The following is a 13271-nucleotide window of genomic DNA, read 5'->3' on the forward strand; positions in this document are numbered from 1 at the left end:
GAACAGAAGTCTGCAAGAACTGATCCTACTGTACACACTCAATTGTATGTTAACCACCTTACAAAATGCAATAAACAAAAATAAATAATAAAAGCATTGTCAGCTGCCAAAGTCACTTACTATTCCACTATTATTAGAGCAGGCTTATTTTGTTATTTCTACAGAAATTGATTCTTTTCTCTTTTTTACACAACCTAAAACTCAATGACATTTGCCAAAACTCAGCTCCATATCAGTTCTTTCATTCTCTTATTTTTCAGATTTTTCTCCATTCAAAGATCTTATCTCATTAGAGCTGAACAACCAAATGGAATAATTTTCTTGTTCACGTGATCCCATTTCTATTATTTTAGTCAAAGTTTAAAAATCTTTTTTGGGAAAAAATTTAAATGAAAACTCTGGTCTGCTGCATCTAGACTACTTAGGATTTGTTACTATTTCTCACAAACTTCTGGTGGAATGTTTCAGCTTTTTAAGTATTATTTGTATTTTTGTTCATGATTCCAGCATTACTCGACTAACAGATTTCAGTTTATTCAACTCAAAAATTGAAGTTCTAACTTTTTCCTTTTTAGATAAGATGTCCAAAGGGGATTGGTATTAGATCCATTAATCTTTATCAAGGACCTTCTCCCTCTCAATTCAGTTATGTCTCATCATATGCTGATGATACTTAGCTATCTCTTATTCACATTTTCAGTTTCATATATTTTCTGAACCTTGCACTTCATCCTCTCTGATAAGATGTCTCCTTGTTATTAAAAGTTGCATGATATATCGTCTTCCCTGGCATAACAGTAGCAGATCTGAAACTCTCCTTGTAGGCTTAAAAAGCAACATTCTGAAATCTGTCAATTTTAACATTTCCATTAATGGTACTTCTATTTCCCTATGCTATCATGTTAAAAGCCTTGCTTCTGTGTTTGACAGAACTCTTTCTATTGAATCCCACATCAATTTCATATCTCTTGTTGCCTTTTACCGTATTCATTTCCACTGCCACATCTCATGTGTTTTGAGCATTTTCTTTGGCATTTTTCATCATTCCACTTTTCTTCTTGTCACAGGGTGGAACTTTTAGTTATATTGTGCCCTTGTTCAGAAGTTCACTCCCTCTTCATATTAGATATCTAGTTTTGTATTAACTTTCAAATATCAAAAGTATTGGTTGACAGGGAGAATACCCCCTTGAAAAATATATTGTCAATGCCTACATATTCGCATATTCAGTTAATTAGCTCTTTTTTTAATTGTCTCTTTCAAGTATTTAATTGTATTCATTGCTTGCAGTATGCCATATATTTTTATGTTTTTACTTTTGATGTGTCCTAAATTGTATTAAAATGCAAAATCAAATAAAATGTATTATTTTCCCATATACCAGAAATCTCTCTTTACCTTAGGCCACTGGTTCCCAAACTCGGTCCTGGGGACCCACTGTGGCTGCAGTCATAATCAGTGATAATTATCGATTACAACTGATCTCATTTAATTAGCTGGTCTTTTTTATTCTTCTCTTATTCTGAATTCAGAAAAACACAACAGTATGGTTTTTACATTTATAAGACACTTTTGTTGAAGCACATTACCTGCATTTTGAGGGAGCATCAGTTGTGGCACTATAGTGCTTTTGTTGTTTTCTTATTTTTTCCCCTTTTCCTGTGTAGTTTGTTCCCTTCTTTTAACCCTAATAGTGACAATTAACAACCAGCATAGCAGACACCTGGGATGATGAATGCTGCAACGACCCACTAATTAGAAAATAATCAATTAAATAACCAGAGCACCTGGAAAAGCGGAATGAAAATTAGGTTGAAAATACTGTTAACAACTTTAAAAAATTACATATTCCCCATATAACTGCTTAGTCCATTTTAATAAAAAAAATCTACCACGCTTAGTTTTGTAATTTCTACATTGATTCCAAAACACAGAAACTGGGAAATAACGACTCACTTAATTAGCATAAGAGTCCAATGAAAAACGGATGTTGGTTGGAACAAAAACCAGCAGCCACAGTGAGTCCCCAGGACCGAGTTTGGGAACCAGTGCCTTAGACAGTGCTTCTAGAAGATGACACTCATCTCTCTCTCTCTCTTTTTTTTTACAATTAAAATTATTTTATGTTATTAATGTTATGATTTGGCTTTTGGCTTGTTACTATAAAATTTTTTAATATATTTTTAAATTTAATTGAAATTTAAAAGACCTGATGGCTACCTATAACTATAACCTCTGAGAATGTTTGAGTGTCTGGCCAACTTCAAGTGAGATATATTAAATATTTCCATGTTCACCTGGTAGCACTGCGATCATTGCATCATGAAGAGCTCCAATACACTCTATCAGAATATCTACTCGTCCAAAGATGAAAAGGGTGAAAGGGCAATGATCCTGAGTGATAACGAAAGTTATACACTAATTCAAATAACAGAAGAGGCAAAGATCTGGAGCAGGGACAAAAGTAAGTTGGATAGGGATTCAGACCTGGGGTCTAATTTATTATACTGCATGGATTCAACCATGAATGCAAGCCTACAACAACAACAACAACAACATTTATTTATATAGCACATTTTCATACAAACAGTAGCTCAAAGTGCTTTACATATTAAAGAATAGAAAAATGAGAGACATAATTATAAAAAATAAATCAACATTAACATCGAATAAGAGTAAGGTTCAATGGCCAGGGGGGACAGAAAAACAAAAACTCCAGACGGCTGGAGAAAAAATAAAATCTGTAGGGATTCCAGACCATGATACCGCCCAGTCCCCTCTGGGCATTCTACCTAACATAAGCCTACACCAAAAACAGGAACATGCCTATGGCAAAAGAAAAGAAAAATCACATGTCTACAATTTATTTTATAAACCATGATCACCTTGTAAATGTATGTATGTAAATACACCTCAAACGCTGCCTGGATGCCACCCCGAAACATCCATATAAGGAGCATGCTAATTAACCTTATACATATGTACTTACAATACTGCAGAATTTAATTGGCTGGTAAAGCAGCATACCTCCTTACACATTGTGATCCCAGCAAATGTATTTAAGAGTATCTGGTTGCACTCCATGACTGAGAGTGCAATTTCTTATACAACATTAAAGCAGCTCTCCCCTGTGTTCTTGAGGTCAGGGAAAAATGTAAGGTTCCAGCATCTGAGCAGGCAGCCCTATTACCTGGCACAAGTAATAACGTTATTGCTGTTACAATGAATAGTACAGTACATATGAAATACAGAACATTCAGCTGGTTACCTTAGTAACAAGCCAGTCACTATGTACAGCACCATCCTGCCTGTCAAAGCTACTTTGCCACAACATAAATAAATCACAGGTTGACTCAGGCCACTGTGCCACAACGTTTGTCAGTCTAATCTTGGCATCATTGTTGACTTGAGTAATCATGGAATGTTACTGTTTACAGTTAGCAAAAGTTGCGTCAATCTCACTGTTTGCCCTTATTGCATATGAGTGCGGTAAAGTGCTTTAAATTGCGTTATGAGAACCAGACCATGCTGCAAATTGTATTTTTATCTTCACAAAAACATGTTATGTTTTATGAATGTACACTACACCATACAAAAGCAGGATGTAGTGCCTGTGTGATGAATTTAAGCTTGGCTGATATATTCCTAACCTGTCAGCTAGAACCCAGGGAAGTGTCAACAGACTATAAACAATTAAGAAAACCCCAACAAATTTCTCAGTGCAAAACACTGAAGTGACTCTGTTTAAAGGGAACTAAAATACATGCTGTATATCATAATTATCACTTTTGAGGTGTAATACATTTGTCATGTCAGTTATATGAATCATTATACATGTGAGTCGGTTTGGCTGTATTTCCCTACATAATCAATTTATTTGAAATGTTGCAGATTGATAGGTCAGAATTTCTATAAAAATATGCATGTAATATGCATATTTACATGTTAAATTATCATTTATAAATCCCAGCAATAGCATGGAAAGAAGTAAGCACATTTCAATCTGCTTTTTGTGCATATGCAATTTTTATAAATCTGACCCTTGGCCTGTCCGTATATAATGAGAAATATTTGATTGCTTTTATACAAGTTGTTTGAAAAATTATATCTCAGTGTGCTATGGCAAGTTCAGGTATTGTGACATTTTGGGTACTGTGGAATACTGGCTTAAATCTTTTATTTTAAAAGCTATTTTAATGGTGGACAGATTAAACCAGATTGAGTGGAAAAAGCAGGAGGGGAACTAGAGATTTATGTGAAAGAGCAATGTTGAAAAAGGGAGCAGAATACAATTAAAACTTAGTCTGTGATCTAGACATTGAAATGCAGACTGATTTCATGCATGTTATTGTCCAGACAGAGAAGTTACATTATTATGGCTGGCAGTAGCAGAAAAGATAGACTCTCTTGCCAGTATCCTAATGATGAATCATTCTGAAAGCTGGTGACTTCAAACAAGGAAACAAACATCAATCAACATATTAAATTCGTGAACACTAAAAGCTGGACATGTTGCCACCTACAATCCTGTTATTGACAGCAGCAGCTGTATGTTTTTATTATGCTTTAGCAGCTTTATGTTTTTATTATACTTTAGCAGCTGTATGTTATTATATTTTTAATTTTGCCATTACAACATATATTGCAGCTAGAAGGTGACTTGGTTAATAAAGGGAATGATTAGTAAAAATAAAGAAAATGTTGCACTACTCCTTAATTCAAACAACAGAAATAAAGTGTTCTTGTTTTTTGGGATGTGTCCAAAGGTTTATTCTACATACTCTAGGCAGAGGTCTAGTACTTTTTAATTAAGAGTTTTATGATACAACCAGATTTTTTACCCTAGCTCAACTTTATTTCTTGTTTATTTAGTCTTTGTGTTGTTGTTTAATATGTTTTTTTTTTGTTTTCAGATGTCAATTTCAGTTTTTTTGCCATTATCACTGGAATTTACAACTTTCTACAGGGTAATATCATCCAAATAGTACTCCAGAGAGTGTAGTAACACAGTCTGTTCCAAAAAATCTGCTTTAAGACAACAAGAGGGTTTTCAAATAATCAAGAGAAGTTGGGATACCTGTGCAAATTGTTTCCTTCAACCTGCAAGGTTTAATCTACTTTAATTTCTGCCGAACAACTGTAGTTTGTAACCTATTAGTTGTTCCCTTAAGAAAACCCATTTGTAATCTGAAATTTCCTTTTTTTAGTTTTTGCTAACCTACACTTTAAATGTAAACCTCTGGAAGGCTCCTTCTTACCTTTTTATCATGTATTTTAGGTCATTCATTGAAGAAAAACAGGAGAAAACCAAAGTGTTCTAAAACTTTTGACCGGTAATGTGTGCGTATCTCTCTATTATAAAAAAAATTTTGGGGAGGGAGACAGGGAGACGAGACGTGATCTTCTTGGAAGATAATTTGAAGTCCCGCGAGAGACACTTTAATTTGCTTCCAGCTCTTAAAACAACGACAAGAAATGCGAACGGCAGAGACATGAAGTGGCAAAATGGACAGCGGCTGTACAGGCTTTAAAATGATCGACGAGCAGCGCAACAGCAGCAGCAGCAGAAAGACAGTAGATGATCCAACGGCATCTCCTTAGCATGCATTCAGCTGCCCCCCCCCTTCACAAAGTGAGCAGCGTTATACGTCATGCAAGAAAGAGATTTAACCACGCCCGGGGACGGAAATAAAAGACAAGTATTGTTTTTACAACGTCACGCGAGAGAAGGCAGTGAGACATCATTTAAAACAAGTACATGGACATCTAACATAGCAGTTGTTGGATTGCTTTTGGCAGACATGCTTCATGTGCTCCCAGCTCTTAAAACAACGACAAGCGACAAGCAAAACACGCACCTCGCCAGCAGATGATCCGACCACTTCTCCTTAGCGTGTGTTCAGCCATTCTAACATACACTCCTACCCCTTCACAACACAATCAGCAGAGACATGAAGTGGCAAAAGGACAGCTGCTGTACAGGCTTTGAAATGATTAGGCAGTGAGACAAACAGAACAGGCAGCTCACCAGCATCAGAAAGCCAGCAGATGATCCGACGGCATCTCCTTAGCGTGTGTTCAGCCGCACCCCCTTAACAACACGAGCAGCGTTATACGTCCTACGAGAAGGAGATATAACCACACCCGGGGCTGGAAATAAAGGACAAGTATTGTTTTTACAAAAGTTTTAAAGTAAAAGTGAAAATAATAAATATGTAACAATTCCCATGAAAATAATCTCTTTAAATTGTATATCCGGTAAACCAAACCCGGGAGTGGACGAGTGAAGCGAGCAGGGGGCAGAGCCCCCTAGTATACTATATATATTAAGTGTTGTTAGTGAAACATTATTTACTGTATTAACTACTTTTTGGATCTTTTGGTTTTTTGACTTTTCTTGCTCTATTTTTATGGATTTTTGATTATCGATATTTGACAGGCCTTGTTTGTTCTGGGTTGATTTTTAGACATATTCTTTTTACTTTCTTGGTATTTTGTAGTTACACAGTTTCCTTTTATAATAAATCTTCCACATTTTTAAAGAGACAAGGCTTTCATGGTCACTGTGTCTTTCATTTAATTAATTTTTAGTATTGAAGATTAGTAAGGATTGTTCGGATTCTGGTTTTTCCATTTTTTTGGGACTTTGAAGGATGAAGCCTACTTATAGCTTGGGCAAATATCCATTTTGAACACTAGACCTTAATTTAAACTGGGGTTAGATTAAGGAGAGAAGGACTTATGTTGGCATTTTGTGGCATTAAATACAACAAATGGACTTTTACCAAAACCAGTACCTTTTTCTGAATTCATATATCAGAGGCAAGATAAAGTTTTAACCAGACAGAACCTGATACTTAGACCATCATCTTACTAGGACTTATATTCCTGAGTCTATTTGTTCATGGTAATGTTTCTGTTAGTTTCTTTTATTTGGTAGTTTGTTTTGTCCTTAGTATTTTATTAAACCACTTTGTAATTGTCAGTTATGTAATTTCAATTTAAATGTATTAATTTGTACAGTATGGTGTGCTTAAGTAGGCTTAAAGCCAATTCAACAGTCCAGCATATTTTAGGAACACTCAGGCCTTAGTTTATTACTTTTGTTTGACTGGACTGCTTTGTGTGTTGCTGATTTTTTTAATTCTCTGAAATTTTGACCCTTTGCTGATATTTCTTGGATTAGGAAGTTTGAACTTCAGATATAATACTTTGTTTTGGAAGATTATATGTAATATTTTTGAGATTTTGTTCTTGTTCTGGTTTTCTGTTGTGTTTTTGAGGTTTTATTTTTTTCTACTTTTGGATAATTTTTAAATAATAATTTGCTATTTGTGGTCCAGCAGTTTTATGGTTCCCCTCTCCCATCAGCGTTAATAAAAGTCACATCGATGTTCCTAAAATATTTTAAAATGAGGGTTAAATAAAGAGTAATGGAACCCTTGGCATGTGTAAAGAGAGGAAAAAGGCCAAACATGTTACATTTTTATGTTGACCTTCCAAATTCTGACTTCAATCAATGTCTATGAAGTACCATGATTTGATTCATTACTTTATTGTAAGTGAATTCTCTTTTAAGAGAATGTTGCTCTGTACACATTTCTATAAAATAAAATCCTTACTCTGCAACAATTTCTGTCACACTCAGAAACTGCAGTCAGACTCACTTTCACCACCCTTCATCTTTGGTATTATGTTAATCCAAGCAAGAAACGAGACACAACACAGCTTCTTTAGCCTTTTTCAGTCACAGTTATCAATTCAAGTGTATCAATTCTGCATTTGGTGTTTACATTGTATTTGTAATATGAGTATACCACTAAAATATATTAATTTGTTCAGTATGCTTCTTAGAGCTTGGTTGTCTCAATTCAATGCTGCAAGCAATTCTACATTTTTGTTTCATTATTATTATTATTTTTATGAATCCTTGGATCTGCACTTGTCTCAACTGCACCCATGTTCTTGTATATACAGTAGCTCATTTATGTATCCATCTTTGTTCATGTGTCCATTTCCTAAAAAAAAACAAGTTCATTCTTGAAAAAAGGGCTGTGCTTCTCTTTGGATAGTCAACTGTTTTTATAAAATAAGAAATATATAAAGTATGGTGATCAGTATTCCAATAAGCTCCCCAAATGTGCAGGGACAGATTTCTTTTCTGTTTTAATATTTAATACTATGATATTTAGTCATATATCATTATTTAAGTTGCAGAATCTGCAGCCAACACTCAACCAAACAAAAGATGTTGTATTAATGTTTAAAACTGCACTGCAGGCAAGATAAATGGCTTGTCCAAAGTCATAGTGTGAAATGTGAAATGAACTAGGTTTGAAATGGCAACCTTAGTGTTTATGTTCAGTGAAGCTACACTGCTTCATTTAAATAGTTGTTACCTAAAACTTTTAATCGCTTAATTCCATAAAATTAATCACATTAATACGCAGGAAGATAATAAGATTATGAATGAATACTAAAACATTTCTTCAGTCTTGCCCCATGTGGAACACATTCTCATCTCCTTAACATTAGTGGTTGAGAGGTTATCACACCTAAAGATTCTCAGATCAAATTAAATTAAATGCCAAAAGGCTGGAACAACCAGCTTGAAACTCCCCTGATATTGCTAATAATAACAGAAACTAATTTCAAAAAGTTTAGAGTGCTATTAAATGCCATGTCAAAAAAAAAAAAAAAAAATTTGATGATATGTAGATTAACTGATGTGGAACACAAAAGCCATTGAAATCACCAAAACTAATTTACAACATTAGTAATAATTCTGAGTCCCACTTGAGAATTCCTCTAATTACATATTGGATTTCACTTAAAATGGTAAAAATCATAACTCATTTATATCACTTGTGATTATTTTCGAAAGATAAAGGAACATGCTAAAAAAAATAGCAACGCTAAACGCATTGTGCTAGTGTTCCTCTCCTTTCATTTAGCTTTTGTCCCCTCTCTAGCACAAATTGATATACATGTAGATATACAGTATTTAAGCACATAAAGAGAACCATCATTTTGTTTCGTTTTCAGTTTGTGGGGAACTTGACTTTATAAAAGAAGCTTTTAGCGTCAAAGTGCATGTAGCAGAAAATAACATAAATGGCATACTAGAATACCAAAAGTGTAATAAAAATGTACTAAAACTGTACATAACACAAGGCTTCCTAATTAAAATGCAGATCATACCTGAAGGGAGGAATTCTATACATTTGCTTCATACCTCATCTCATATACCTGTATCTTCTTAAACAACATTATTTGTTCAAAGAGAATTAGAGTCTACCCTGACCAGATCCAACAACAGAACAAAATAGGATGCCAGTCTATACCACAATGCACTCATGCGTACAGCCCACGCTTAGATTGGGCTGGCTTTGGAGTTTTGGAGTGAGAATAATATAAATGCCCCTTACCCATTCCTTTTACCTGCCTATACACCTCCAATCTGAGTCTTTTGCATGGCAATATTTGTTATGCAGCAGTCAAATGATGGAGGAAGGGAGGAAATGAAATGGGGATTCCAGGATAACGACTTTGCCCAAGCTTTTGTAGTCTTGTGTTTGCAACAGACATGATCCAGTGATCACATTGGTTTAGTAATTGTTATAATTATATTTAGTTTTTATTTTATTTTGAATACTCATGTGTTTATTTTTATGTTTTGTCATTACATTTAGGGATTTTGTTTGATAGAAAAAAATCAATTTATTTAATTTAGTCTTACTTATTTTTTAGGCTTTGATTTGTGTTGTTAAGTAATGCCAATTTATTTCTTTAAGGGTGCTACCATTTTGTTGAACCATAGCTAGAGGGCAATGTCACATAAAGATACATATGATGACATCATCAGTTTAACCACAGGAAGGTCAGCACCAAGGTCTCCACTTTGTCGCAGATTAAGGATTTGTGCATTGTATTTACCCCTTTTTTTTAACACCCATTGCACGCCAATCTTTCCTGGAAGGGGGTCTCTCTTTGAATTGCATTTCCCAGGATTTATTCAATTTTTTTTTATTCAACAAGGTTTTTTTTTCTTATTGTCTTAGAGAGTCAATGTTGGGTGGCTGTCAATAAACAGGGCCTAGTAAAGAAAATTGAAGCATTCCTTGTGTGATTTTCGGCAGTAGAAGAAATACATTTCTGTTGTTGATTATGGATATTTACAAGGCATTTTGATTAGTTTTCTCAAGTCTAGAAATTTTATCTTCATAACCTTCAACACATGGTATTTACTTAGAACATTTCTGACCATTACTTAAATTTGGCAGTTAGAATCCTGGTGCACAGTTTTGTCTTGACAGTGTAGTTTTGACAACTTTTCCATATCCTGATGTTTGAATCTCAATTAAAAATTGTATTGTCCCATCACATCAGTATAGTAAGTGTCTCTTTTTTTGAATTATGAGTTTATCTTGTGCTTTTTAGAAACGTTTGCAGGAGTCTGTTTGCCTTCTCAAATTATGACCTTTTGTTTTGTTCATAGACTTGTTAAAATAAATCATTTTACATTTTTTCAAAGTGTCTGCTTTTCATTCGCTCACCCTAATCTGCATTCTTTTAGTCAGTTAGAGTGTAGTCAGCTACTCTTCACAGAGTGACACACCGCACAGCATTTCACCACCATGTTGCTGTCTAGATGAGTGCCGATGTTTGTGAGCAGAGCAGTTCTCTCAGTACACCAACCTAACATGCATCTGACGGAAAGCTTGAGCCAGAAACTCCACAAATCATTACTGCAAGCCTTAAACAACTTTGAAAAATGTCCTTGTTTGAAAATCAAAAGAATACATTTTGCAGAGAAAAAGATGATGTCCATTGTTTCCTGGAAAAGACAATACTGTGTTTTCTGCTGGAGAATTTTTGACACTGCCAACTAAGTACTTGCACTTGCACATTCATCCTGACAATTCCTTCTTCACTGAAACAAACTCTCCAACCACTTTGGTTTCCTCTAAGCATCCACCCCAGCATTTCAAGAAACATGTTCTTTCTGTAGATATGTTCTGAAGGAGTGTTGAATGTGCAGCATGGGTAGACCACACTGTTTGTTCTGTCATAGAGGCTTTTCGGGCCTGATTTCAGAGTTCCCTGCTCCAAACCTGAAATTAGGGAATGCAATCAAAAGTATAATAGAATAAAATGCAAAGAGTAGAAGCTTATTTTGGTGCAGCCTCACAAAAGCTCACAACTAAGACTTCCACAAACAGATCTGAAGAGCTAAATTAATGACCATTGTTGTTTGAAAAACAAGTCTTGAAATAGTGAGAATATTTACTTATTTGGCTTCTTTCCTTCTGTTTTAAGTTAATTTGACATTTGTGTTGATTCAAATTAATTACGTTTATTTATGTGGAATGTCAGTGCAGCATCTAATGAACCAGTGTCTGGTGTTTTGGTTAAAACCCAATAAAAAGTAAAGATGAATATTTATTTATGTTTTTTGTTTTGTATTTATTTGTCAGCCTAGCTGCTTCTTGTTTATCTCCTTCTTGTTTCAATGTGTGTTTTTCTCAGTGTTTTTCCAGCTTTGCTAAGAGACTACTATTTTCTGTCCTGCCTGATTGAGCCTCCCGCATATTTCTTTTGTGAAGAAAGCATCCTGTACTTCATTTGTAACTTAAGTACATCATATTGGCACGACATGTGCTTCGTAATGGTAGTAATCCATTTTTCGTTGAGTTGTGAATCTAGCTAGGTAAAAAGGTGTGTGTTCTGTACCTTATTTATCATGCGTACTTTTAGACAACTTATCAAGGGTTACTTCCTGTTTGTCTTTTCTGCACAGGCTACTAGACCTCAAGCAACCTGAGGTTGTAGTGACATGCTTATTACAATTGGCTAAAACTCTGTCCTTGTCAGCACTAACATTCCTTCTTGTTTTCATTGCACAAAAGGATTCCACTCGCCAGTTGACAACTGTCTCATCTTCTGAGTTATTATAGGGTGCCCACCTAGCTACATTGTACATGATTTCTTTATCCTTCCTTTTTCCCTGCTGCTCTTTGTAATATGTCACCGCCACTGGTCTTTGCACTGAATTCTGTTTCTCAGCTCATTTATAATATTTATTTACATGAAGGTGTTGGTTGCAACAAATTGTATTTTATTTACTGACTATAAAATACTTAGCCTTCCCCACACAAAAGAGAGAACCAAGAAATTGTGATTTGCACCCTTGTCCACACATGTAACTAAGAAAATGGAATTACTGGAAGGAGATGTACAACATACCAGTGAACTCGCACATTAGTCTGCTTCCCCTACAGTTCCAACTCAGAAGGAGTTATGTGACCCCCAGTTAATTCTGCCTACCTCTCTGCCCTGTGCCACTGCTACTCCACTGTCTTTTAACAAAAGGAATTAAACTGGGCTGAAGAACTGCACGAATGGAATAACATTAGACTTCGCACACCCACCCTTCGATATGTCTGCATTAAATGGGGATTTTCCATTTCAGGACTCCAACCCTTTTTAGTTTTTCACATTTTTTTTCCTTACAAAATATACATTCTGAATATATATTGTTTCTTCCAAATGGATTGTCACAGGATTAACCAAAAGGTAGAGCTTTTACGAAGTGAACATTTTATTCATAATTTTAACAAAAAAAATTTTTTTTTATGAAACTGTGCAATTCAACAAAAGTTATGCTTCTTCTTGGAGTTATGTGTATCACAATTTCATCCTGTCTTATGATGGTTTTCACTAACTCACTAAGTTTTTGGCATGTCAACAGATTACAAACTAGTACTTCAACATTAGAAAAAACATATTGCAGATCTATATGGAAAAAATATAATTACAGTATAAATTCCAGTAACTGTGTTTAGCCCACTGCCTCAGTATACCATCATGCTTGACCCTCCCTTCTTCTTTTCCTGTTTTTATTTGTGTCCATCCTCTGTACAGACGTTTCTAGAATTAACATCTATCAGTATTCTACTAAGATACGTGGACAGATTATCTGCGAAATAATAAATGGAAGCAGATAAAGAATTGCTTTAAAGAAGTAGTCTGACAGAAATACTGCTTCACTGCAGTCACAATAAATGATATTAATCATCCAGCTTTCATGATGCTTATCCAAAGAGAAGGGTTATATGATCAAAAATGCATACTGTAACATGAACCAGTGAAATAAATATATTTTTACATGATGATTCAGTATCGTGTGTCTCTGAATTGGATTAAGTGGGTCAGAGAATATCATGATGATGATTCAATTTTGTCTTCATTCAATCTACCATTTAGACATG

Source organism: Polypterus senegalus, chromosome 11 (genome assembly GCF_016835505.1).
Source record: "Polypterus senegalus isolate Bchr_013 chromosome 11, ASM1683550v1, whole genome shotgun sequence".
In the NCBI taxonomy this organism is placed as follows: Eukaryota; Metazoa; Chordata; class Cladistia; order Polypteriformes; family Polypteridae; genus Polypterus; species Polypterus senegalus.